At 38.4% G+C, this 27,323-nt stretch overlaps 1 protein-coding gene across 2 annotated transcripts in view; it reads right to left on the bottom strand.

Annotated features, from left to right (window-relative positions):
- The window catches only part of EFNA5 (ephrin A5), a 216,678-nt gene that overhangs the window by 13,972 nt on the left and 175,383 nt on the right, over positions 1-27,323 (bottom strand). The window lies entirely within an intron of this gene.

Raw genomic sequence — 27,323 nt, 5'->3', positions numbered from 1 at the left:
CTCCGCCTTTGCCCTGCCCCAACCTTACCAGCAGCTTCATGACAATCTCCTGGGTCTCTCTTTTAAAGAACATGTTTTAGACTTCATGGTTACAGAAAGACTTGGGGTTAGAAGGACTAACACACTAAAAACCCTCTGAAATCACAAGATATATGAAAACACCTCAATGATTATAAAAATAACTCGTTTGGTCTCTTCATTTTTTTTTTTAATAGGGAAATTCCACGATTCAGAAGAAATTCAAGTCATGTTCTCTGTATTCTTGAGATGAAAATTCCACCTCCATTAGTTGAACTAGAAAAAAAACCCATGCAATGAACTACTACACATAGGACTAGATCCAAACTGGATCAAACAATGGCCCATGAAGACAAATTAGATGAAAAAATTTCTCTTCTCTGAACCATTTCTGGTTACCATTTTTATACCCTGTAAGGAAAGGAAAGAGAGTGAAGAAAATTATTCTCTCCTCATCTAGAGCCAAACCATAAATATTTCAGTATATGCTAGCTATATTTAAATATTGGGGAAAAAAAAAAAAATCCAGCTCCCTTCATCTCACTCCTAAGCAGTTCTCTGCTAGAAAACACATGGTACATTATTAATATATTAGATATAAGTAACAGTTGAGGTCCTTCCTCAGCCTGATAAGGTTTAGCAGAGTTATTCAATGAATGCAGGAAGTCACAGACAGAGAACAAAAAGTAATATATACACAGAAAACAGTGTGGGTTTTTTCCCCAACAGTCTTGCAGTTGAATTTACTATGTCAGATCGCCAAAGCACCTTTAAAAGTCATCAAGATATGGCCCAATCAACCTACAAAGTAAGCTAATTAAAAAGTAAATGTACAAAAAAGAAAAGGTATTGAAAATTCAAAAGTAACTTGTTTACCAGGACCTGCTAGTCATGTGACAAAAGCTGTAATTAAGTATTTCCTGAGACAGGCAGCAGTTTGGCTGGCAACTATCTGAGGCTCTGTTTCTAGCCTAAGAGCAAGTTATTAGGATGCTGCATATAAAGTGTCGCAACCATTCTATTTACTGATATTCACATGTAATCAGTGGTTTCCTCTGCTTGCCTCCTCACTCGTTCTTAGCTTTCTAATTACAGCATTGCACCTTTTCCTAAGACGCAAGTCCTGATACAGAAAAAAAAAAAGAAATCATAAATGCAATTCAAATCCTCATTTAGCACTACAAATATATTTAATATTCAAGGCACAATCCACTATGGGCCCTATTAGGCAGCAGAACTAGAACCATTCAGTGTACAAATAGTGCTCCATTTATCTAAGTCACTCAGACAGTACCTTTGTTTTAGAACGGGGGGACACTGGCAAAGGAGCATCCTTTCCTTATGCAGAAACCCAACACCACCCACTGCATCTCCACATGGCCCTGATATAATCTGCTGCAGATACTCTGCAGATGATAATTCTCTTACTATTTTGTATTATTTCAAATTTCTATTACCAGTTCACTTGGAGTATTCTCTGAAGGATTATAAAGCAGTGTTCATGAAATACTGTGGAGACAAGTCTGTTCTCACTATTTTTTTAAAATTGTGATGAATGTTTTCTTCTGCTCTCTGCCAAGATGTCCAGCAAACAGGGTCTCCTTCTAGAGAAGATCCGAGAAATCACACCAAGATCTCACCTGAGTTCATTGCAGATATACTACGACCAGCACCCTCTGTGCGTTACAAAAATTCTGGCACTGATAAGTGCTTCCCAACCACAAGCACTTTCAGAAGTATTGGTTTAGACTGGGAAGCCAATAGAGAATTCATTTTGGACTTCTCCCCAGCACACTATATCAAGATGCCACATGCATATAGCTGGAGTAAACACCTAACACTTACTGCCCAGCCAAAATGGTTGCACATTTAACTTCTGTAATCACCTGGAGAAACACCACAAAGAGAGAACCTGCAGCAACCCCATACACAGGACGCTATGTGCTGTAAATCAGAAACTCATGTTTATGCAGTCCTTCCACTCTCTTAGTCCTGTAAGTTAGAGACAATCTCTTCAGGAGGAAATATTTATAGCTGTGATTTGCCTCTAGCCCTTTCAGGCACAATACCACTCCCATTAGTCAAATCCAATATCCAGGTAACCTTATACAACCTGCAAATCATAATTCCAACCTGAAGTGTTTTAGCATCCAACATCCTGTGTCAGCTACAGAGCTTTAGAAAGTTTTATTTTTAAGAACAGTCATCTGCTGCTTTCCTTGTAAAGAAATGAGTATGTGTGAGAGCATTAAAAATGCAGTTTTCCATTATGTTTGCCACAGGCAATATTTCTCAATTTGTGCAAGTCAAAAGAAAAAAATAGCCTATTAGTTGTTAGAAGAGCTGAGCCTTTCCTCTGTAGATTTTCATGTGATTTACCATACAACACAAATGTATGCAAATTAGCCAGGTAAATGCAGAATTAGTTATTAATATTCCTCTCACAGCTTAGATAGAAAAAAGTTACAAATTTGCGTAAATGCTACAACTGAAAAAGTCAGCTAGAATTTCATGAATCAATAAAACATTCCTTTGTGTGCATACATGAAGCAAGAAGACCCATATCTAAGGATGATGAAGGGATCTTCAAAATTTTTCATCAAACAAGAAGCTAAGGATTTACCGATCATTTTCTCCTTGTAAGTGTTAAAATAAAAAATTAAAAATAGATAAATACTGGTCCTATGGAAATCCCAGCTTTCACCAATACTTGAGTTTAATTTAAAAGAGTCTTTGCATGCCTGCTCTTTGATTCCAACATATCAGTAAAAGTTTTGTTCTGGTAGCATAAACACAACTCCATTCTGAGAAAATTAAAATATTGAATGTCCATGACTTACTTATTCTTCAGACCTAATAATTAAGCACACTTCCTCAGTAAATCATGACTAAACTTATTTGTACCTTTGCTATCACTGAGTCTACCATCTCTCTGTATTTAGTCATCACCAAGATGAGATCACCAAAAAAAATTACTGAGCAAGTTAAAGACTCAGAAATCTCAAGCCAACAGACATAGAGAGAATCTCATCTGGAAAACCACCTGATCTAGGACTGCCAACAACACTTGAAACCCCCCCCAAATTACATACCGAGGAAAATAAACAAACAAACAAAGAGATGCAAGGTCACAGCTAATACTGCCTATGACTTAATACAGGCAAAAGTACTATGGGTGTTAGTATTTCCAAATGAAGTTTTCCAATCCACAGTATTAAAAGGGCACCTAATACAAATGCATATTTTACTTTACTCCTGCATGCTCAACTACATCTGTATGAAGTGAAGGTAAAAACAATCATATCATATTTCTGTACTCATCTCTGTATATGTGTATATACATGCCTACACACATACACAGACTTATATTCTGCACTTCATACAAAATATAAATCACAAAGTGCACAGCAATGGAGAAAAAGACTTGATAAAAGCTGCATGCACAACAACAAACAGACTGTGAAATACTGCTTTTATTTCCTCATGTCTTACACCTAATCTGCAGTGACTTTGCACTGTGTAAAAACACTGGATTATTATGGCCTATCTCACAAGTGACTATATTTCTCAGACCCCCTAAAAATAGCCTAGTAAATGGAAAAGACTCGCCAGACAAATGCTATTTTAGTGAGAGTTTTTGGAAGAAAGTAATACATAGTTAGTGTTTCTGCGTTAGCACCTAAAGCTGAATTAACTGTCCCAATGTAACTGCTTGGCCAGGAAGAATATAATTTTTCTTGCAGTGTCTAATCCAGTGCAGCGTATATAGCTGGTTGAAGGCTGTATGGATTGAAAGTAGGTTTCATACCAAAGTCATACAAAACAAAATCAAATTGTGTATGGTAAGAGATGTAAACCATGGATTTCCAGTTTAATTAAGCCATATGTCCACTATTTCCTCTTAGCATGGTCTAGCCCTGTATCTCTCTCAGAAAGGTCCCTTATCTGCTCTAGAGGGTGATTTAATGACAAGACTTCTCTGTTGTTGGCCTGGGTGGTGTACTGGAGTCAGACTTTTTTAGTGCAGAATGTCAAAGCATGCCAAAGCCCAGTCCCTCACAGTGCTGGGACCTCCAGAGGTGAGCAGCAGCTGAGGGCTCATACAAGGCAGAAAGCATCACTTCGGATCCAGTCCAAAGGTTTATTATAGTCATACTGTTATCATCTGTCCTCCCAAGTTGCCAAGTCCAGTTGAGTTCAGGAAAACACAAAACCACCTCAGTGCAGGGCAGCTTGTTCCCTTCACAGTTTCAGGAGAACAACAAAGCAGACATGTCAGGTGCAGAAAAATCCAACCCTGCCTGAGGTGTTCCTCTGAACCAAGCCCTGAACCAATATGAGAACCAAGCTCAGCTGTTCTTTGCAAAGACTTTTTTTTTTTTTCATAAAAGCAAGAACACTTATGTTTGTTTATGAACCACGGCAAAGCTGTCATCTAACTGCAGCCTGAGCTTCCTAGAGAATTAGTCTTGCCTCTGTGGTGTTTCTTATTAAAAAACAAACAGCTCAGCTGGAAATAAATGAAAGGCATACCCTACATTGAATGGGCTTTTAGTTGCACGTAAGCTCCTGTGAAATAAAAGGTGGTATAGATGAAGAATAGATCATATAGTTGCTCACACATGAAATATTTGCAGGCCTTTTCTCTCATATAAGAAGATTTCTCTTTCATAAATGCAAACTCTATTACATACCATAAAATAAGGGCTAACATTTCTGCACTAGCACAATATAAATGACTGATGTCATACTTTTCTATTGCAACAAACCAACACTTATTAACTAGAATGAAATAAAAACCTCAGATCTCATTACTGTTTTCAGTGGCATTAACAAAGCCAAATACAGTTATTGTACAACATTAAGACTGTATTAGAGTAAATTGCTAATAAAACAAGTTAATACTATCAAATAGAGCACTTACAGAAAAATATATCCTCCTCATACTTTTTGTAAGCACTTTTGTACTTTGATTTTCCCTTGGTATCACTAGAAATAAAATGTTTTTCTTCAAGCAGCCTATCCATTTTGCTAATTTCCATCTCTAAGAACCAGACATAAGTAAATCCTTTGAAGGGACATTATAGTCTTGTTAGTAATGACCTTCTCTTTTTGATCTTTAAAGCAACATGTTCACGCACATGGAATTTGTGGGTATTGTATCATATTACTAAACCTCATATACTTTAATGGACTTCATATTATCTGTGTCTAGCTTCACCACTGCTGACACTATAATTAAAGCAGAGAAGCATTCCATTCTACTAGATCTTCATGGGCTTGCCACTATCTTTAAAATATTTAGAAACATTTCCAGCTTCCTATGCTATGCTTCTAAATTCTGTTAGTTTATAAAAATAAAGAAGTAATTATAAATGTATTGTGCTAGGAGTGTGACACGGACATAGACAGGAAAAGTTACTTCTACTGACTCACCTAAGCAAAGCAACAAAATATCTTGTTTATGTGTTGTGGAGGAGGGAGAAGATGTAAAGGCAGGAAGAGATCTTCAAGGAGCTGCCTTAGGATCAGGAGAAATTTACAAAACAGCACAGAATGTGGGTTGTATTTTGTTGTTATTTAAAATGAAGGCAAACAGTGAGAATAATGCAAGTTTGAATGTGTTTGAATGTGAGTGCACATGCATGCATGCCCAAGAGTTTGCAAATGCACTACTTAGAGAGAATACCACTGCCCAGAGGATTTCTGAAGGGCTTTTTCTCTTGGCAAAGTTCTAATAGCACCTTGGCACAGCCTTTACAAAAAATGCCTTTACGCACACAGTCAGCTCTTACACTGAAAATTCCAAATTTGTGCAGGATGGAAACCAGATATGAAACAGAAAAGGTTAAGTTTATAAAACACAGGATAGTCCACTGTAACTCAAGCTCTAATTCTGCCAAGTAAAGATTCTCAGGGCAGAGAACTTCTGTTTCATTACATGTGCTATGGCAGGGTCCCAGGCCATGACTGAGTAGAGTACAAACACAATAACAGATGCCAGCACTATATTAATAACAGTACATCCGTATCAGGGGAATTCCTAGTTTGCTCAAGTCCTGCAGAGGGACTATTGAACTTTCAATCACTCCACCATACAAGCCAGAAATTTTTCTCCAGTCCTTAGGAGGATTTCCTTAACCTTTCAATTTGTCACCTTTACCATGAAAAATTCTGGAACACATCAAGCTGAAGTTTTCTCTTTAACCAAAATTTGTCCAATGTATCAAGCAATAGCAGTTTTATTTAAACTTCTAGATCCCTGCTTCTTTCTTTCACTTGTCTAGCTTGTGTTCAGTGCCACAGGTTGCACTCACACTTTGAAATCCGTATTTGAAAAAAAGCCGACCTATGTGAGAATAGCCACAGCCATATCAAGGAGAATTGCTGCCTTGTCAGGAATTTGACATGTCTCACCTATGCCAGAAAAGGACTGTAGACTGTCATAACTATGACTGTGGAAAGTCTAAAACACCCATGGGATAGCTAACCCTCCCCACAAACTACTCTGCCACAAACTATTTCCTTCTGCCCTTTTTTTTTTTTTTTTTTTAAGATTAATGTATACCACAGGATGTTTAGCCCTATTTTCAGTGATCATTCCCAGATGAACTCAAAATTAGATATATATGTGTATACTTTTCCATAACTAGGATTCAAAAGCCCTAGTGGTTTGGAAACCATTTCTTAAAAGCAATGAATACCGCATCAGGCTGTTGAAACACACAGGTACCTCTCAAGCTTTTGTCTTCCTGAACACTGTAACAATTGTTCTCTCAGAACTGAACCATTTCTCCATCTCTCTTCCAGAAAAGTCCCTGTTTCATACTAACATTCTTCCCAAGCAGATTGGGAAATTCTCATCTCTATTTTCCACCCACTGCTTTCTGATCTAAGCAAGCACCTCCCCACTGCAAGCTTGCTCCTCTGTTCTTTACACATTAACCAGTTAAGGAACTCACGTAACCAAGTTGTGAGCAGCTTCTAATGGTGCTTCCCATATGTATCTAAGATCATACATATGGAAAACAACATGGGATAACACAAAACTACTTACTTGAAACCTCCCTGCTGATGCGTATTTCACTTCAAAAGAGATGGACAAAAACTGCCAAATTAACTTCTCTCAACCGCACAGTATCCATCACTGCTTGATTTAAGTCCCTCTAAGCTAATGTGGTGTCTCCACTCCTCAGTGGGTGGAGACCTCAAGCCTGGTCATACTAGAGCAACCCTGCCAGTGGAATGCAGAATCCCTATCCCACATTCTGTAATCATGAAGATCTACTTATATTTGTATCTCGGTTCCTGTCTACTCCATATCAATGAATATCTGCACTGGATACAGTTCTGGTAGCTGCGCAGAGTTGCATGACAACATGCGTCAGATGCTTCTTTCCTCTCATGTTTAAAAGAGGGTTCAGTGTACTGATTTCCTCCAAAGAAGCCCAGATACACTCTCATTTACCTTAGTTAGGAAAAGAGTCACTTGAAATGCATGTATTTTCTCCTTGAGTTAGTGCAGCAAAATATGCAGCACTCAAAAAACTCCCAACCAAACAAAAAACAAATGCCAGTCTGAGATCAGATCTCTCACTTTGGGATGGGGGGAAGTATCAGATCTGCAAATATGTGTGTACTGTTTGATCTGGAGTCTTAAACACAAGGGTGGCAGATGCTTTCATACATCTCTATGAATTACATGATATAGTATTGTTGGCTGGAAGGCCAAAAAAACCCTGCATATGCCTACATGGATGCTGCAGTACCAGCTAAGGCAGGCCATGCATGCCTGCTGCTTGCCTGTCCTGCTCTTACAGCTGCCTCAGGCACCAACCATCCTGGAGCATGGAGACACATGGGGTCCAGCAAACCCCAGCAGGACTTCCAGCCAGGATAATGGTAAATCTGGGTCTGTCTCGTGGGCTCTTTTGGAGACTGCATAGCCAGAACCAATGACACAGAAGGATTCTTCTTGTTCTGTGTTCCTAGTTAATTTTTAATATCTCTGTAAACTTCCAGCTCACCTTTTAAGGGTCACTGAATAATTTGTTCTTTAGCCAAGTAAGAGTGCTTGCAGTATACTCCTGCATTTTTCTGTTCTCCCCTTGTGAAATATCCTGCAGAGACAAGGATATTTTTTTTCTTGGATCAAGCTGGATTTTTTTTTTTTTTTGAAAGCCCACGAGGTGTGTAATCAAAGCTGGCACTGGAGCATCCTAATTATGAAACCCAGCAAGGAACTTTTGCACACGTTTTGTGGACTTCAGATTTCTTGTTCACAGAATCTTCTTGCCGAGAAAGTAGAGAACATGAGAAAAGTTCAGGGGACAGAACCCAGACTGGCAGTAAATCATTTTTCACTTCTGCCTCTAATACCAAGATCAAATAAAGAAAAACTGACCCTGTATTTGTAACATGTCATTCCATTTTTGTTTGAGAAACATCCTGAACTCCTCAGGAGGACTGACATGGGGGGGGGCAGGGAGGGGGAGATCAAGGTTTATGGTTTTGTTTTGTTTTATTCAGAAAAAAACATGCATCTTGAAACAGAGCTGCAGAAAAATAGCAGGTCTGAAGCACTATCAGTGCTAGCTGCTTTCTGCTGAGCTGAAGTGACCATTTTCAGATCCTTTCAATCTATGGTGAAAAGATCATTACCATGCTACTCCCGGGAAGTCAGTCCTCCTGCAAGTGAGCTCCTTTGTTATGAATATGGAACAGATGGAACCAAATCTATCTGCTCCATAGGAACAAAACCACTTACAACCTAGCTCTCTCTATTAAAGACTCTACTTAGCTCCTTTATAGCACTGGCTTTCTGTGCACTGCTGTGAGGTTTTGACTTTATAGAAAAAGGCACTTCATAAAAGCAATAGTTCTTACTCTTAAACCAAAAGTGGCCTAAGAACTGCAGAAGATGAATGCAGAGTTTAACCTGCATGGCTCCTTGGAGATATGCAAATATTCAATTACTGTTTTTTTTAAGGTAGAGAAAGGATTTTTTTCTAAGGAGGAAAAATAGCCATATGTTGCAAAGACTGTGCATCAATGGCAGTGAAGTACATAGATGGTAATAAGCTACTCACTCTAATAAAGGTTGAATCTAACTACGTTATTGCAAAAAGGAACATGAATTTTATTTGTACATATGTAAGTGTGGATCAAGATGACACTTCTGCAAAGAAATTTGTATCAGCCTTTCAAAAATTGACTTTTTTGGTAGGAGACAATAACCCCTGAAATGAGGTCCCCACCATGAATACAAAAAAGATTTGACACATCAGTTTATCTCTATTGCATGCTGTAGGGCCTACTTCCTAAGACTTTAACAGAAACTACATCAATATTACACAAATTAACTTTGCAAATTGAAAATATGCATAAACTGTAGCTGAAACCAATGGATTTACTTAGTTACTGACTCCGCTCATTTGCAGCAGAGTTAAGCAGGTACATGTAGAGTTATCTGTCACTTCTCTTACTGTCAGAACAACAATGAATGTTTATTCCTAGCCACACATGCACGCATACACACAGATATAGTTTATATCAACTTCTCACAAAAACCCATACAACAGAAGTCAGTGGCCTCCTTTACTCACTGTTTAATATGTTAATACATTTACCGTCTGGCTGCTTTTTCAGAAGTAATTGAAAAAATGATTTCTGTGGCAGGATGCTTTGATTCTGACTAAATCAAGTCTTCAGGCAAATGTCCTCCTGCCAGCGAAGGCACAGCTTGCCTGAAGTCGTAACCTTTGTTGGCGGAAGGGAACTGGCCTTGAAACAGATCATGAAGCGGATGTTTTATGCCAAATCAGAGTCTAAGGATAGACAGGCTACTGCAAATAAAACTCTTCTCCTGTCTGTTCAATCATTTCAATTCCCTGCAGTGTGAAATATGAACTTGCCAACAAATGGCTAGTGCGCTAGGCATCACAGCAGGGAGAACAAGTGCCACAGATGCACTAAGGGCTGGAAAACTCCTTCATTAGGTCTGCTTTTCAGCCCAAGCCTCAGCAGTGACATGTGGGAGCCACCTCCAATGGAAGATGATGGCGGTTGTAAAGACAAGTTTTCATCAGCTCCAATTATGGAAATTTTGTGCACTTGCTTGGGGAAGAAGGAGGTTCACATGGCTGTATCCACGGATGATGGTCATTAGCGGCTCAGGACAAAGGTGGGGTTTTTTTAATTTTTCTTGAAAATTTTTCCATCTGAGACATGACTGCTGATAAAGTACCCACCTGTGGGCTTGTGCTGGTTTTGGCTGGGATAGAGTTAACTTTCTTCATAGTAGCTGATATGGGGCTATGTTTTGGGTTTGTGCTGAAAACAGTGTTGATAACACAGGGATGTTTTCGTTACTGCTGAGTAGTGCTTACACAATGTCAAGTCCTCTTCTGCTTTTCAGACCACCTCACCAGCATGTAGGCTGGGGGTGCACAAGAAGCTGGGAGGGGACACAGCTGGGACAGCTGACCCTAACTGACCAAAGAGATATTCCAGACCATATGGCGTCATGCTCAATATATAAAGCTGGGGGAAGAAGAAGGAAGGCAGTGATGTTCGGAGTGATGGTGTTTGTCTTCCCAAGTAACCATTACACGTGATGGAGCCCTGCTTTCCTGGAGATGGCTGAACACCTGCCTGCCGATGGGAAGGGCTCAATGAATTCCTTGTTTTACTTTGCCTGCATGTGCAGCTTTTGCTTTACTTATTAAACCGTCTTTATCTCAACCCACAAGCTTTCTCACTTTTACTCTTTCAGTTCTCCCCCATCCCACCAGGCAGGGGTGAGTGAGGGGCTGCGTCGTACTTAGTTGCTGGCTGGAGTTAAACCATGACAGGGCTCACGAAAAAAAAATCCCATTAGCTTAATGTCAGGGGTCTGCTGCACAACTTAAGACAGTAAGCCCTACAGGAAATCCCATTGCTGAACAGTGGAGCACCTTCATACCAGGAGAGGGTACTAGCCCTGCTCCCACCACTTCTGAGGAGCATGGCAGGACTCTGGTGGCACCTGAGGAAAAGGCCAAGACAGCCCAATGGTCCAGCTCCCTCTCTTATTGGTCTCTCCATCTAGATGTTTCCAACTGATTAAAGCATTACCTGTCTTGAGACACACACTTGCTCTTGAGAGACAGCTGTTTAAAATACCAGTTAAACCTAAAAGAAACCTTGTACTTTCAAGTCAGTTTCCATCCACATCAACATTACAATGACTCTTTTATGTGTTTCTAAGCTAACAGTTGCACTTTGTGTTAAAAGGAAGGAACAGCTAACAATACTAGACTATATTAGCCCTTGAATATGGGAGAGCAGAAATGAGGCTCAAGTTGATAAGAATATTGTATTTGCACTTAAAAAAAACCCAAACAAAATAAAATACAATGGTAAAATACAAACATACCATTCAAAAGAACCTACTGACAAGCTTTCAAGATGTTTACAATCTGCAATACAGATCATGTTTTCAGAAGAACTCAGTGCTTCATATACAAAGCATTTTAGTAATCTAGCCAACTATTGGGATACCTAAGTGACAGCTAAGTACTTCTAAAATTATGACTGTAATTGGGAATGTTATGCACTTCTGACATATGGCCTGTAATATACAATCTATTTATTTTACCTACTTTTGGACCGGGATCAAGGAAGAACAGGATTGAAGACACATATGTGCAATTTACATAGAATAAATTACAGATATTGTATCTACCCCAGGTTTAGGTGGGTTGGTTTTTTGTGTTTGTTTTTTTTTTTTTAATTTGTGTATTTGGGTGCATTTCAGATCAGTCCCCTAAAGCCTAGATAAAGATTCCACTTAAATGCACCGAAATCAATGTCATTTTCACTGATGGTCAAGTCAAAAAAGACCATGATGATCAAGTAATCTGTGTGCACAGTTGTCAGAATTTTTTTTCAGAAGTCCAGTTAAAGTGAATCAAATTAATAATTTTTAGCATTCGATGTACATACACAATCTCTATTTACTTTTCAAACCTGAAGCAAAACCATCAGTGGGAAATTAATGTCTATAAATAAAAAAAGCTGTTTCTTCATGAAATGGCACAGAAAAAAACTTACCGCTACTTTTAGTCTTCCCCCCCCCCCGAAAGCTATTGTTTCAGGGTCTTCTTTCTTCAGCCTAGAATACAGTTGCTGAAGAGCTAGGGCAATTTTGTGGGACCTTCTGTAGCTGTTTTATTTGTGTGGCTTTCTTTGCTGACTCCTTTGTAGAAGGTACTTCTGCTTATAATTTCACCTCATATTTATAAGGGTGGAGTGCAGGTTTACATGTACATATTAGCACACAGAATACCATATGCTGTTGACAAGCACTCTGTGGAACGGCATACCTCCTCGTGAAAATCCAGCTGTACTCACACAAGTACCAGAAGTGTAATTTTAATTTACTTTACTAAAGCACAGTGTTCCTCATCCTCATAGTCAATACAGTTCTGAAAATCTTCTCTTCCTTTTCTGCCTACAACATAGATGTGGCACCACATTTCCCAAGAGATTTGGTTTTGGCTTAAGACTATTTTTCACTCAAAATATTCTCTAGTTCACTGAAATGAAAAAGTCCTAGGCAGAAATAGCTTTTCTCAGCTAGGTTAGCATATTAAGAAATATTCTCCCTAGATAGTCCTTTATAAGAGCTTTTTCCAAGCTAACTCTTAATGTATATCTTTATATCTTTTAGACCTGTGTAAAATCTCGAACAGATTATTGCATTTCTAAATCATCCTGTGGATTGGTAAGAAGCAATGCTATTGTTTCTGATGAGAACAAGCAGCTGGTGTAGCTAAGCAGAGAGAGGTTCAAAGGTCTGAGAGTGTACAGTGCCCTCAAATCACCCCTCACAGCAAACAGTGACCATTACACAGAATTAGGTGCTGGGTAACTGCAGAGCTACTAGAAAAGGCAGTTTCTCCCTCAATTAAGAAGGCAGCAATAGCATGGCAAGACATATAGTTTGGAGAACTCCAGTGAAAATGAACATTTTATATTTTGCATCCCAAGGATTCTGGTGGCAAACTTTCTGAAAAGTGGACATATTTCCTTACAGAAGCTGCAGCACATTTGTAGAACATGGCTTCTTCTGCCATTTTCTTCAACAGGAGAGATTTCAGTGGGAATGTTTCTCCTTGAATGCACATCCATTACCATGTTAGTTACCAGGAAGAAGGAAAGAGGAACTAAGCACAGCAGGGAAGCAAAGTTAAATAGATGATAGTCACACCTCTACCTTGAGAAGTATTGCAAGCAGTTCCCTATCTAAACTCGGGTTGAATTTATCTTTAACCTCATTTTCATTTTGGAAAGCATAAGCTATGTGTAGTGATAATAGCATGGTTACACCACATCGAGGACAAGAAAGAACAACTGGTCAGCTCAGCCATAGAGGAGAATGATAACCTAGTGAAAGTATAGTACAATGCTCAGGAGGCACTTCACTGGCATTTTATATTACAAACATCTTATCTTTCAGTGGAGTTAAAATTATGTATATTTTTAGTTTGACAAAATTAGCATTTTTATAATCACAATAGCTAAAGCCTTTAACACAAAAAGATTATTTTTTATCAAAGATTTAACCAACACATGACTTTTTCATATTATTTTTTTTATATGTGTATATATATGCACATATAATAACATACAATCCATACACACATAGCTGCTAAATAAATACATGATAAATATAGGAAAAAAGGTTGGTGATTAGAGAAGAAAACATTACAAATATTTTGTCATTTTTGAAAGAACAGTACCTCTAAGCCAACACTCAGCCTTAGGAAAAAAAAATAGTAAAAGATCCTTCACTAAATCGATTCACTGCAAGTTTGACACATGCTTATATTAAGACATGGATATGGTCAAGTTCTCAGACCCCACTGAATTGAATTCATCACCTGCCCCATACTAATTGTGGGGAAAGAGGGGGCACATTAACTGCATGTCACAGGAGTTCCAAAACCCCCATGAAACAGAATCATCCCTGTGGAAATCTCTCAAGTTTGATGCTGAACAGAAGCCTTCCCTATTACTGTTTGAGTATTAGCCATAGTAAGTTTCTCATGGGAATAACACTACCTCTACTGATTTTATCATGCCCTTTTCTTGTGAAATATTTCACTGAAAATAATTGGAACCTAGTGATGCTTCAGAGGAGTCTCTATGCAAGAGAAAGAAATAATAGGAAGAAATGTTATGTTTGAGACTATACTTTCTTTTCACAGGATCCTTAGACATCCAATGGGAACTGTCAGAGCCACCAATCAATTAATTTTCTAATGTCTCTGTAATGAGCTTTTTTCTCCTTCAACCCTTGTTTGTCTCCTTTGTAGCAAACAGCTGATTTTTCACTTGTGTTTTGATTTCCTTCATTTTATACCATTCTAAAATGCAAAAGTGGAAGAAAAAAGGGAGCTAGCCATAATAGAACAAAATATAGCATGTCTATTCTTTAATTCCTTGGAACCTGATAACCTCAAAAAGTAGTATCCTAGGAAATTGATTTTGTCTGTCCAAATCATGTGAAAGTGTGAAGGTTGTGTTGGCAGTCTGCCCTGCATTGCTGTTAAACACTGCAACATTCATTTTGACCTCCTTCTTATCATTCTAGTAATTTCTTCACAACCTGTACCGAGTTCATGGACCACTCCTACAGTATTCCACAGAACTACTTGCAGATGCACAGAATATGAAGCGGTTACCTGTACTACTTTTTCCTGGAGATCTAAATAGGGCACATGAAGCCATCTTGATGGAAAAAAAGGCATGATGCCGGCAAAGAAAGGAGAAAGCATGAAGAAAAAGGAACCAAAATGTGCTAAAACAGCAGTTAGATAGACATCTCACTTCTATTGGAAATTTGGACCTGCCAAAAAATTAAGAAATGTGGGTCTAGTTTGTTTTTTAACCTCATTCTGCTTTGTTGACTAACCTGTTTCTGCTCTTAAAATGAACTACAGCATCTTGTGTCTCCACTGTATAATTTTATCAAGGAGACGACAAATCATGCTGGCAGTGACGGTCTGTGCTGAAGTGGAATGTATAATAAAATAGTTTTCCTCAAATGAATTGCTGAAACAGTTAATCTTTATCTAAATGCCTATAATAACTGTTTTGTTCTCTGTGGCAGTTGAGAGAAAAAAATGTCTTCCAGAAAGCATTTTGGCAGCCAATCTGCTTGTTAATAAAACCTGGAGAAACATTTGTGATTAATATAAATTACTAATTCCACTTTTAATGCCTAAACGTGACAGTGACTAATCTACAGAGTTTTGCTTGAGCTGCCACTGAGTATTTCAAGTGGGACTGTGAACAAAAAATGCTGTTGCACTGGTGTATGTTTCTAAGCAAAGCTAACACAGGTGCAGCAATACAGATGAGGAACCCTGTCTCTGGCACTGATTTCTAACCACACTGGCTGATCGATCTGCTCAGGCCAGGGAGAAAGGGTCAGCAGTGAAAGCTACCCAAGACTCTCCTATTATAAGTTGGAAGTGGCACATTCTGTACAGATGTGGGAGGTGGTTACAACAATCTGTGAGGCTGTGACACAGCTGTTGCTTCCGCTACCTAGTCGGCATTTTTTAGTGCTACAATGGGAGACAGCTAAACTCCTCCCAATTTAAGTTTGAAACTCAGTACTGCAGCAAAGTGCGTGGGCTTGAGTGTGGGCTCTTCATAGGCACACTGCCGAACAGCTGTCAAGGAGACGCTTCATTCCTCAGAGGCAGTCTTGTGATCACACAGATTACTCCAGTGAGACCCAGGTAAGAGATACAGCACTATCAATGGTGAAAAATAAATAATATCCATATTTCAAGGCTTCAGACAACTGATTCAACTGGTTTGTCTTGTTATAAACTTACTTTAAATGTATTTTACACATGATTATTAATTTGAAAATCCAGTAGCTTTATAATTTGCCTGCTTATATTCAACTGCTAATAAAATAATTTTAAAAGTCTTGTGAAATACAAGAAAATTTGAGAAAAGAGATTGCTGAACAATAACCTACCCGTGTCAGTTAGTTACTCACATTTGAACTACACAACACTGTCACCATCCTCACTGGAACATACTTTATTTCCAAACAAACATATGCTTTGCTTCTGCACCTGTCTAAGAAAGAAACACATTTTCTACCTTGCTGATATGCTTATGGAGTTTTGACTATGCCATTCCTCCCTTCTACTTCTTGATGCTGTTTACAGAAGAGACCTAAGGAAGTCAGATCCCACCTCCATGAAGCACCAACAGGAACTGTACACATAACTCCATTCGCCTGGGGAAAGACAAGTTCATGACTTTTCTGTGCATCACCAGCCAGAAGCAGAGAGGTCTTAATACTAAGCCCTCTTCAAGAGGAGAGGCTGCATTCTTTTACAGTCCCCAGGATGCTGAAGAAAGACACAACACCTTTTTCAGCCTAAGGCTACTTCATTTCTGCTCAAGATTTCTCAGGCAGAAATACATTCACATGCATACAGACAGTAAGCCTTGCTGCAGCTGCTGCTAGGGATCCTGACTTTAGTCCCAGTACAGGGCCCTGTGCTGTAGGATAGTTCATTCTTCAGTGCCTCACAGCTGAACGTCTTCTGCAAAACCCTAAAATATTAGAGAGAAGTAGTCCACATGCATTTTTTTAACAATACAGTCATCAAGACACAGAAGGATGACCCAGTATTACTAAAAGCAGATGTGTCAAAAAACACTTAAGAAGAAATCCAAGCTCATATCTTCACAATATCCCCACCTACAACTCTTAAAACATAATGTACGTTAAGCCATTCTGGTGTATTTTTCTCTGAACACATTTTGGATGCCACTATGACTGAATTGTCAGGGCTCTTTAAATTGATTAATATACTGCCATTCTGATTATCTTTCAAATAATTAAGATCATTTCACCCCCAGAAGATCAGCAACAGCAACGTTATTCCCCATATCCATCATCAGGAGCCTGGTTACTTTTGTGCATAGAGGTATGGCACGAGTGAGATTCTGATACACGTTCAAGCCATTCTTAATTCACTAAAGCAGTACTGTATCTAGCTGGCTGTACCACTTGACACTTTAAATATTAAATATCCATGATGTAAAAGGGAAGCCAGGGAGATTTTAGAGGCAGTAAAAATCTCATTTGATCAATAATGTAGATCTGAGGATGACCTACTGCTTTCCTGAGGGAAAGTGGAAACATTTGGAAGTCTGAAAAAAATTTTCTGTAATTTTTTCAGAATAAAGCACTTCTATGCATTTCTGAATACTCTGTGAAAAATCTTATTCTATGTGATATATATTGACTTGCCAAGAATCTTGGAGATAGGAGTATTAACTACATGTGCCACTTTGAGCCCAAAGTCTTGGCCACCTTGTTTGAATAGTATGTATTACTGAGGAATAAAAAGAAAAAGTTACTGAGAATTCTGTAACATTCTCCTATTTTATGGCCTCCTCTAATATCAGAGGGTTAGGTAGCTTAGAAACAAATTTGCTTCTTTCAAATCCAAGTATTTATGAAAATATGGAGTTAAATGTTGAATATTAACTTATGAAACAAGATCATCAGCCAATTGCTCAGCATGTGGAAGCATTTTTTCATTGAGGGAGTTTGGTTTTAGTCTATTGGTTGCAGGCATGAATATATATTCAGTTTGTATCATGACACACAGATAGTATCAGCAGAGAAAGTGCTGCCTTAGTGAGTTAGTCTGAGGCACAGGGAGACTAACATGCTGATGACATGGAGGCAATGAGGTACAACACTGTTATTCCAAATGTCACTGCTATGTTATTTCCATTTCTGTTGGCATCTGCTCCATGCGACGAAACACATACTTCCAATACAACAGCTCATTAAACAGGTTTCAGTTTGCTCCAGAATCAAATTAGAACACTGTTACAGAGTTATAAGTCCTCAGATAATTATTAATAATACTCTCCACTTCTATGAGTTCTTTCATCCAAGGAATCTACATGCTTCACCTTATTAATCTCATAACATCCCAGTGAAGTACCACTGCAAAGACTCTCACCCACCATTGAAGTGCAGCCACCTCTGAGATGTTAAGCTGTAGCTGTTGAACATCAAAACTGATTTAAAGTAAGGAATGATGAATGGTCCATCAGGATTTAAAGGGCTGTTTGCAATTCATTCAATTGCACTTCCAGCAGAACACTGGAATTTAAATACTTACTTTTAAGAAAGTTGCAATGGGATTTTTGCAAGAATCACAAATGCTAAAAATTACAGTAATCCACAGCCACCAGTATGAAACATTTAGTCACTGTTTCCCATAAGGCAGGTGTATCACATATGGCCTTATTAAGTTCCTAATGCTCCCTGGAGGTCTTTTACCCAAGGTCTAACCAATCTATCTTTTTAACATTTGTGATTTGATGATCACATAACAACAGTCAATACATGCTTTATTTTCCTACAAAATGCACTGGCCTTCATCAGGCATGTTAGATGAGAAAGAAAAAAAGATAGAGGAAAGGAAACCCTGTCTCTCATCCTTTCTGTCTGTGGGCACTCCCTCATTCTTCTAACGTCCAAAATCAGTACTTCAGTAGAAACCAACACAAGTCACTGGTCTTCCTACAGAGGGGAAGACCTTATGCAATATGCTCATGAGACAGCTTTCAAAGTTGCAGATACATATTATATTCTCCCCTCTTTTGTATTTCTGCTGCTATCAGGATCTTAATGCCACTGAATTTTTGAAGCACATGAAGCCAAATCATCTTCTTTCAACTTGTTATCTGAAAGACAGTCACTCCCTTTGAAAAACTCAAACAATAGAGACCAGCACTTCTGTGGGTTCTCTCTTCATTTTCTTATATAGATTTCTCCTGAGTCCCAACTTATTCAACAGCTTTTAACACTCCCTTTGAGGATTCTAAGAACACTACCAACGTCAAAATCTATTAGACACTGGTGATTGTTCCTGCTTTCTTTTTAGCAGGACCAGCACTTAATTCTTCTGATGCTTTCTAACAGAAACCAGTCCTTTAATCTACACACTAGGGTAAGCATGAATTCCCTTTTAAAGGTCACCTTCCTTGTCTCTCTAATGTTATCACACAAAATATTTTTTAAAGTACACATTTATCAAACCCTTTCAATTGCTTTGATTTCATTCGGAACATCTCGAGTGATTCTGGTAAACTAGCTATCAAAGCAGGATTTGTAGTAGAGTGGCATATCTGAGCCCACTGCTGCCAGAGTAGCATCAGTGTTTATGCTGATCAGATCTTGATTAAAAGGTTAATGGGGGACCTGGCAATAAACAATGTTTCCCCAAAAGAAAAGTGCAATTAACACACTAAAAATGGTTGTAATTCCTTCAGCATCCTTTAGTAACATTCTTTAGTTAACCTTCATTTTTTAGCTTTTGGTGCGAACCAGGATGTCCAGAGAGAGTTGCAAAAGGTATCTTCTGACTTCGTGTTTTCAAAAAGCAAAGAGAAAACACAAACACCAGTAGTAGCTGCATTAACTAATATCTGTTGAATTGAAGACAAACAGCTTTTTTTCACTTGCTGAAAGACAAATCCAGTCCTCACTTTCCAAGCAAAATATCTGCTACTTAAGTCAACCGATTCCACGAGTAGAAACAAATTTTAATAAAAATTTAGCCTATGGAGTGAATACAGTGATTCCAGTGCTCCCAGTAAAAGCTGAGTATGGCATGACAAGACTTACCATCAATCTGCTCTACTCATTTCTCTAGACCTTGCACAACTCTAAAGCTAAAGTCCAAACTTTGCCCCAAGCCAAATCTTTGACTTTGAGTCCCAGTATTGACAGATTCAAGGGGGGGGAAATATCCAAACCAGGACTTTTACAGCATATGGGTTATGGATATGAGGGGAAAAAAAACCTCCCAAATAAGGGTTTTACTGAAAGATCTTCTCATACAATTGCAGACTGTGCTCAGTGGAAAAAGCAAAATAATCTCTTTTCATATACGGAAAGCCTTATTTTGTCCTACAGAAAAAGGTATCATGGGTATTGGTCAAGAAGCCACATAGAGATTTAGCCAAGGACTTTGAGAGACAAGTAGCATTAGAAGTGTACAAAATGACCAACTGCCTGAACAAGCAGATATACTACGTACACAATGGGTGACTGCAAGAGATGCCCAGTCTTTATCATAATTACAAACAGAAAAACAGAAACACAGAGTATTACCATTAAAATGGAAACTAATTTCTTCCCCACAGCTGTAAGGACACTCTGAAGAAGAATCAGTATTGGGTGCATTGGTGAACATGAAGAAGCAATTCTCCTTTACATAAAGGCAACTTTAAATCCAGGTTGACAGTGTCTTTACATTTACATTGGTAAATGCATAGATAAAACAGCCACTGTGCTTTCTTTGAATTTCCAAGATGGTATAATTTGCCACTTATGCCAAAGTCAGTTTGCTGGTTAAGAGATTTGTCTTTACTGGTATGACTGCTTACAGAGAAACCATATATTCCAAACGTTGGTTTAAAAAAAAAAAAAAAGTGTTTCTAGAGTATTACCAGTTAAATATTACCATCCTGCCCCAGCTGAGATACAAAAGTAACAGCTGACTTCCTCAAAAAAAAGTAAGTAACCTAACCATTAGCCAACTTGTCTACAGCAACCTTTGATTGATTCTAATACTCTCCAGGATGCAACTGAGTAGTCATACTGGGTTCTTTACATTATCTCCTTTTACAGCAGGAATTTCCTCAAATAAGTCAGACTCAAAACCTGAGAAATACTACATTTATGCCCTCAGACAGCAGCTCCTACCAGCAGACCTACAGCCGGTGGTGTAAACTGCTACACTGACAACACCAACTGGTTCTGAAAAAGCAGGATTTCCAGGTCTATAACAGGATGAAAAAGGAGAGAGAGAAGTGTAGGGTTTTTTGGGGGGACTCACATTTATCTTTTCTAATAGGTCAAGATTATAGTTCACAGTCTTTCTGGTTTGTGCTCCCATTACATCAGACTAAACCTCTGGCAAACATGAGGAGATCCCTAAATCAAATAATCATCTTAGAGTGAGTTGTGCCTGTTCATGCAAAACAATTGATATCCGCTAATATTAAGCTGGTGCTTGAGCAAGAGCAATGAGCTCTATGCAGCTGTTTAATACCATTCTTTGAGCACATGAAAAATACCAAGTAACTGCTAATAAACTACAGTGTAAAGATTTCTCAGTAGTTTTCTCCCATACCGTATCATAGGCTATTCATCCTTGCTTCTGTGAAGTCCCCTTTCTTAATTTTTGCTATACTGAAACCAATCCTAAAAGAATAACAGCCAAGCTGGCAATCTGGGAAGCTATTCCAGGTTCTTAGTCATGGAGAGTTTTTGTTAGGTCTGTGATAATTTCCATGAAAAGTGGACAGTGCCCTTCCTATGCTAACTGCTGATTTGTATAGGGATATGTACAGTTCTTCCCTGTGAGTTAGACTTCTAAACTCTGTCAATAATTCCTCATTAATAATCAAAAATCTTTACCACAACCACCACCAGCAGTGGTGGTTACCAAGCAATCCTTACCAAGCAGTGGTGGTTTTGTGTCCTCCCCCATGTCCAGAACTTCAGTGGCTAGGCCACCTGGAGAAAGCATTTCAGTAGAGGTTCTACGACGCAGCATTATCTGGACCCGGGACCGTTAGGATGTCTTGAGATCAGCGGTGGTAGCTATAACTTCTCTTTCTCCTCTCTCTAAACTTAACTTTACTTTTTCTCCTTTCTTTCACCCATCTCTAACTATCGCGTGCCTCTTTACAGGCAATACAATAAAGTTTTACTGTGTGATTATTGCTATCCCCTTTGGTGTTGGTCACCTTAATTTTGCACTTTCGAGATTGTAGCAAACGAACCATCACGAGTCCACCGAGTGGACCGTGGCAGCATCTCAGGTGGAAAGGAGGGAACAGGAGTAAGACAACTTGATAATGATTTTAAAATACGCTTACAGCTTTGGGACAAAAAGCCAGTAACTCTCCGAGAAATTAACCTCGTCATAAAACATGGAATTGGACAGGACAGAGAAACTGCTAGAGGATTGTAGGAGAGACTAAACAAAAATAATAGCACAAACAAACCCTTAACACTTAAACACACACTCACAAAAGGGCAGATGGGAGAAGACAAAGTTCAGCTTAACTGTCATCAGAGACTGTTACTGCCTCAACAAAAGTTCAGCTAGAGACCTTATTAATAAGACAAGCTAACTACCTAATTAATAGGCAAAAGTAAGACAAAAAGAAGTGGGTGATTATAAACACTTCTTTCTACTACTGTTCTTTCCTTAAGATCTTTTGAATCAGAGAACCCTCCAGAGGTGTGCAGATGGTTGCAGAGAGATGGTCCAACTACCTGGCCACTGTTAGAGAAAAATGACAGCAGGATTCAAACAGTTCCACAGTTTTTGGAACATGGTGAGGACAACTTCCAGTCACAGAGATGGAACAAGCTAACAGGAGAGAGACAACTTCATATTCAAAATTATGAAAATCACAAGTTCTCCTACAGAAGCAGCAGCTAATGTCATTTGAATAAAAGCCCTCAGGAGATGACAGTGAGAAATTTCAGGAAAAGAAGAAATTAGTAAAGAGAAACAAGGATGATGGGGAACAAAGGCAAACATTAAGAAAATCAAGGGAATAAGTAACAGCACATTCCCAGGGGAATATATCCTATGAGGAAAAGGACTACAGGAGAGTGGCTGTTATTAAGAAGTGTATGTACAACTGTAAGTACAACTTTACAAACTGAATTTCTTAATTTAATCACAAATTTAAGAAAGATCATATTATTTATAACCATAATTAAATTCAAATCGTAAAAGCATACTATCCTGGTGTGGTCAAGAGCAATATGGTTACAACAAAAGATTCCTGAATTGACAGTCAGAAGCTTCATGCAAATAAATGGTGACAACAAAGATACAGTGATAATGACACATCATTAAAGGTGATACAAAGAAACAGCAAAAGCATTTTGAAATAAAATCAGAAAGACACATGAGATAAAACTAGAGAGAAACAGTAATCAAAAAAGTAACACAAATAAACCACAGGTAAGACAACAGGATTTTTAAAAGATGAAAGGAGCTCTTTCCTTAATAAGCATGGGAAAAGAACCACTTAAGTTATGTTTAGATACATTACATGTAAAGCCTGCTAGCTGCTGGCAAAAACCTTCAAGATCTCATGGAGAACAGGAGAGCAGCAAGAGGACTGTGAAGAAAAGCAAATCTACCTGGTCTTTGTAGGAAAAGGGTATAAACATGCATAACTGACAATATTCACAGTGATCAAATGACTAAATAAACAATACATGTTGTTATGGAAAGTGGCAAAGCTGAGCTACATGAGCATGTGGACCACACCCAAACCAGATGAAACAGCATGTGGCAATAATGGGATAAGAATGTGAGGCTATAATAGCACAGGAACTTATATAAATTATGGAGGCTGTTAATATGTTTTGGAGGGCTTTAAGGACTTTTTTATCTGCTTAAAAGTAGTCATTCATGATAAAGCAGAACTCATAACTTGCTTAATGCTTTTGCTTAACGTTGACCTATTCTCTGACTGGAGGAATAAGAAGATTCAGAAAGCCCCAGAACTGGTTTGAGCCAGAAAAAGGAGACATACTAACAACTAGCCTAAAAAACAGGAAAGAGAAAGAACCTGCCTAGAGGAGAGAAAAAGGACCCAGTGAGAGAGAATACAACCCCAGACCCAAATACTACTGTGGCATGTGTGTGCGACTCTGCTGTGCAAATGCTTGGGCAGCACCTTCTCCCATAACAATATAAAATCTTGGAGGATAAGATGATAAAACCAGCATAGATTTCTTAAGGATAAATCATGTCAAATACCAAATTCTTTGATGGAATAACTGGACTGATCACTCAGAGAAAAGCATAATGCTACAGCTTAATATTAGTACAACTTCTGACACAACACCAATGATACATTGCTTTCAAAAAAAGAACAATGGGGTCTAGCTTACATCAACACAGGAGCTTGGTACGGAAGCTGCGGTCAGAATTCTGCAGTAATCTGGACCAGTCTGATTCTAGCCATGTCTTTTTTTTTTTATCTCAACAGCTCTGATGTATATTTGCCAAGCTGTTACTGGTATTTTATTCAATACTTAGCATTTGCCAAGTTGTTACTGGTATTTTATTCAATACTTAGCACATTAATAAAAATAAACCACTCATAATTAAATTAAAGTAATGAAAATGTTACCCTTATTTTGAATTATATAATTACATGACATTATACATTTTAGGATCTTTTTTCTTCCCCCCTTCCTTGCTTTTGTGTTCATCTCCCCTTGCACAGTGCCCCACGTTAACCTGCGTACCCAAACTTTTGTTCCCTTCCAGAGGACATTAAAATCACTGTCATACAAGTAAGTATTTAATTTCTGCATTCTCTATATTTCATTTGCTTCTGTTTCAGTAGTAAGACTATTTCGTCTGTTTTCAGGCTAACACACACTAACCTGAGGTGAGCACCTGCTAAGAACTAAGTAAAAATTGAGACTTCAGGTCATGATCTATTATTTACTTTCCCTAGCCCCCCAATGTGCACTCCCTAACCAAATAAAAGTTAACTTATCTGTAAATATTTAACCTTCTCTTCTTTCAAAAGTAAACTCAAGCAGTAGTTGTTGATTGCATGTCTGCAATGTTGAATTCACTTCTTCAATGTAAATTTGATATCAGAAAGATAGATTTTTTGTGTGTGTTTTCCTAGAATGAACATGCAAAGAAGGGAGATCAGTTCATCGGAACAATATATGAAGGCAATGGCGTAAGAAAGAAAAGTGGCATTTTCAAAACCAACAGTTCAGAAAAAGAGACAATGATTGTTCTAAAATTATTGCATTTTCTGAAAATAATGGAAGCAAGAGAGGCAAGTCACATCCTTAAAAGGTAAACTGCGAAGATTTTCAAAAAAGCACCAGACAGTAATTAAGCTAAATACCTAACCAACCACTTAATATTTCTGTCCGTCCAGAGGTCTAGACTACAAGACATATTTTGTAACCCTTAAATAGAATATACCAGACTGATGCTACATAGTCAGCCTTCCCCCTCTCCCACAGAGAGGGCAAAGGTTTCAGAACTGCTGAGGAAAGGAAACCTTCCCTGGCGAATCAGTAATTTCTTTAACATGCAGATACAGAAAAGTAACAAAGGCAGTCTCTGTAACCTGGACTAGTGCCTGCTTGACAATTTTGATGAGGAAACATGGAACAACATTGCACCAACTTGTTTCTTCAGCACAAACTAAGAGAAAAACATTCCAGGATGGACAACTCTCCCCTGAGAAGGTTTCCGTATAATTGTTAACTTCGTGTACAGTGCTTCCCTGCAACTGCTGCAATGCCAATCTTGTTACTGTCCGCAGCAGAGCGAAGGATGAAGGAAAAAAATACTTAAACTACAGAAAAGGAGGAAAAATGCTTTTGTGTCCTGAAACATGCCTAAAAATTTAATTTGAGTGAATACCAGGCCAGTAAGCTACCAGTAAATGAACATCTCTTTGCTAGTAATTTTTTGATATTTTACCTTTCATTAGAAAAAAATAATTCCATCTAAATGCAGTTGAATATCATAAAGCTCTTCATATTTTAAAGCTCTTTGGAACAATTATTTTGAAGGGAGCCCTTGACAGTTAAATGACTTACTTAGTTAAATGAATGTTATAGTAGATACATAATGATTTTCCATGAAATACTGAAATTAACCCCAATGAGGAAAACCAGGCATAAGCAACCTGAGTGTATTTGAATAATAACGTCTTGCTTGAGAGTTCAATGGATTTTGTACGTTCTAACAACGAAGCTCTTAGGTAGACAGACCGAGGTAAGATTTCTCATATTTTTTTCCTTCACTTTCATGTTTGGTTTTCACCTTAATTAAACATTTCTCTTTCTTTCTTTTTTGAAATTTAGAAAACCATTTTGGGGGGGGGTTGGGTTGGGTTTTTTTTAATGCTTGCAGCTACCAATGCCATCCCTGTGCTAGATTTCATTGAGACCATGCATTCCTTAGTTTAAGTATTCCTGCTTGTTTTACTGATGATGCTCAGGAATTGAATAAAAAAACCCCAACCCCAACCCCAACCAACCAACCAAACAAAACCCACCAAAAAATCCAGTATTCCCAGGGACCCTGATATTGGAGTTTTGAATGACACAAAACTCCTGTTGTAGTTAATGGGAAGCTTTTGTGAGTGACACGAGTAGGACTGGGCCAACACAGTACAGATTTATTCATCCTAGAACATTAACCTCTTAACTCTGATATCTTTACATGATTTCTCATGACCATATTAAAAAACAGTTTTAAGTAATATTACAGTTTGCTTTTCAAAATTATTTTTAGTATTATTACTGTGCTTCAGCACAAGAACAAGACACTGTTCTTCTGATGCTGAACCACGACTCATTAGAGGTTTTTATTTGCTGGAAGAAAAAGAAATTAATGGAAAACTATCCAAAAGGAATGTATTTCCCTGTGGATTTAGAAAGGGAAAAGAAAAATCTCAATGCTGAAGAAATGAGGCTGAAAAACAGGGATCGTATATACTCAGTTTCTCTGGTGAAATGAGGTGGAATGACTGTTTCACAGCAGAAAAGCCAGCTACACATATGAAGGCAATATTTATTGGGATCTACAGTCTGTCTAAAGCTTTCAACTCTATAGTCTAACAACAAAAACAGAAAAAAAAATATTACTGGAGCAGTCAAAACTTGTTAGGAGTGGAAGATTCAGGTACAAAACAAATTGATGCAATAAGATCGTTGTTGGAGGATTAAACAAACGAGACAGCTGAAGCAGTATCAACTGCACAGTGGGATCAGGGAATCAATTTGCTTAACCCACTGGTTTTTAACCTCCCGATGTTTTTACTTCCTTAGCCCCAGATGTTATCCTGCATCTCCTGTAGGTGCCCAGAGCAGCCCTGATGCAGACCTCCGTGAAGGGGAGTGCCGAGCTCTGGGAGGGTGCTCAAAATTGCTTTGGGGAGTGAGCGTGAAGGTATGGGAGCCCATTCACACTCCCCTGCTTGCCACCTGCTCCCACAGCAGCCCACATCGCCCATGCTGACAGAAACAGCTTGTCCAAGAAAAAGGGGGTGAAAAAAAGGGAAGGAGGAAAAAAGGAGCCACTTGGCTTGATGCTAGGAGTATTTACCCCAGGAAATTACAACTTTAAATACCACTAGACTACAGACATCAGCAGCCATAC

The sequence above is a fragment of the Harpia harpyja genome, chromosome Z, assembly GCF_026419915.1.
Source record: "Harpia harpyja isolate bHarHar1 chromosome Z, bHarHar1 primary haplotype, whole genome shotgun sequence".
Lineage (NCBI taxonomy): Eukaryota > Metazoa > Chordata > Aves > Accipitriformes > Accipitridae > Harpia > Harpia harpyja.
Note: the sequence above shows the minus strand (reverse complement) of the source record. Positions and strands in the feature narration are given on the sequence as shown.